The sequence below is a fragment of the Mirounga angustirostris genome, unplaced genomic scaffold (genome assembly GCF_029215605.1).
Source record: "Mirounga angustirostris isolate CCGP_5_RB_7025 unplaced genomic scaffold, mMirAng1.0.hap1 SCAF_3, whole genome shotgun sequence".
Classification (NCBI taxonomy): Eukaryota; Metazoa; Chordata; class Mammalia; order Carnivora; family Phocidae; genus Mirounga; species Mirounga angustirostris.
Window position 1 is genome coordinate 63,076,206 of NW_026991711.1, and position 2,254 is coordinate 63,078,459.

General features: G+C 38.9%; 1 pseudogene; it reads left to right on the forward strand.

The window, feature by feature from the left end:
- The first annotated feature begins 1,261 nt into the window (after positions 1-1,261).
- On the forward strand, positions 1,262-1,382 carry LOC123840096 (small nucleolar RNA SNORA1; annotated as a pseudogene).
- The last annotated feature ends 872 nt before the right edge of the window (positions 1,383-2,254 follow it).

Here is a 2,254-nt window from a genome sequence, read left to right on the forward strand (position 1 = left end):
TATCTTATAAGTGTTTTATTAAGTGCTTCGAGAGGCTTTTTAATTTTTCGTGTATGCTAATACATAGAACATTTTTGTCCAAATTCATTTGAAACTCAGTTGCTCATTCCTTTATATATTATCTTACGTGAAACTTACAACCAACACTTCAAACAGACTATTTATGCCTTTAATTATCTGCAAACACAGAATGTAACTGCATAGTTAATCCAATGCCAGTTGCTGGAAGTTGTCATTTGTTCTTTTTTAAGTCCACACTTATAAAACCTTTTAAAGATTGTCTTATATATATATGCTGACCATTCACTCAAGACAAATTAATGAGTAATCTTTCTCTAGTGATACTGCTACAAGGTTTAGTTTTACTGTCCCATGAGCCCCTGTCATCATAGCAAAGGAACTATGTCCTGTTCATCTTTTAGATGTATTCCTGGCATCTTGTGTGTATCGGGCACATAAAGGTTTATATAAAAATGAAGAGAACATTTTTGGAGCGCTTGCAATAATTACCGCAGACGGGTTTTATGTATCTCATAACCCTATGAGATAAGTACTAGCAACGTAATTAACCAGATAGATAAGTCAAGATGTAAGTCCCACAACATAGTAAGTGGTAAATTTAAACCAAGCATTTAATACCAATACCAAGCTACTTTTACTACCAAGGGCTTTGAAAATAGGCAAGAGAGAACGTGACTACCTTTCTGCCTGAGGGAGTCCAGGAAGCCTTCTCAGTGACATTAAAGTTTTAGGATGAGTAAGAGATAACATCCTTCATAGAGGCACCAAGTGTGACAGACCAGCACAGCAATATAATCCCATAACTGGCTGGGGTTTGAATGAAGTTTGTAGTTTGGGGAACTCTAAAATCAAGGGACCTGATTGCAAAAGACCTCGTAAGCCATGCGGAGGACTCGGGTGTTTGTTTCCGGTCAGCAGTTTGAAATAGAAAGCACTTTGCAAAAGTCACGTAGGCTATAGCATGGAGGTTGAATTAGAGGTAGTACACTGGATGGTTTTTCCAGAAATCTAAAAATGAAGATGGTGAGGATCTGCATTATGGAAAGGGGTTAGAAATGTACCTCTGCATTCTCTTCACATAAAGCCCTATAGTCATATAGGATTTGCAAACACTGATAATTCATGTAATTGATGAACCTTAATTTTAAGCCTTACCAATTGATTTGCTAGGTGAGTTTAGTCTGCACTTATTAAATACAGTTAGTGTCACAGAATTTTAGAAAGGACTTCATTTACTCCAAGCCTCATTCTAGATGAAAATGGGCATGGTTGTCTGTGGTGTCCACAGATGGTTAATGTGACACTGAGACACAGGTTATGCTTTCGTTATTGCAGGGGCGACAATGAGACCTGTAACATTTCTTGTTAAAAGTGGATGGAACAAGACTTTTCAGTATTAGAAACAATTAAGGAATAATACATTTTTAAATCACTTGACAAAATAGCCACCAGTGAACTTTCTACAGTTTTAACTTCTAGGGCCCTAAAATCAATTGTTTGAAGAAATTGGATTCCAAAGATTATAGGTGGGGAAGTTTTGAAGTATGTCCATATCCAAGTGAAGATCAAAGAAGTTCAACTGAGGGGAACCTGGGTGCCTCAGTAGGTTAAGCTTCAGACTCTTGATTTGAGCTAAGGTCCCAAGATCGAGCCACGCGTCGGGCTCTGCACCAGGCGTGGATCCTGCTTAAGATTCTCTCCCTCTGCCCCCGACTCAAAAAAAAAGAAGTCCAACTGAAAGAATTGTGGACTGACTGACAATGACAACTGTGGATTGAGCAAAAGTTCTTTTTAAAAAGGGCTACCTTGGGGCGCCTGGGTAGTTCAGTCGTTAAGTGTCTGCCTTCGGCTCAGGTCATGATCCCGAGGTCCTGGGATCGAGCCCCACATCGGGCTCCCTGCTCTGCGGTCAGCCTGCTTCTCCCCTCCCACTCCCCCTGCTTGTGTTCCCTCTTTCACTGTGTCTCCCTCTCTCTGTGTCAAATAAATAAATAAAATCTTTAAAAAAATAAAAAATAAAAAGGGCTACCTGGAAGATTATGACAGACTTTGAGGGAACTAAGGTGATTGGTAGTAGGAGAAATCACATGTGAAATTCCTTAAATATAAATTTATTGACTTAGAAAAGACACTTCACTCCAAATCAAATTTAGTGAGCCTTTGTTGTTTCTAAAGGTGACACAACACTAATAAACAATGTCTCATTTGGGTCAGTTAAGTGACAAAATATTGG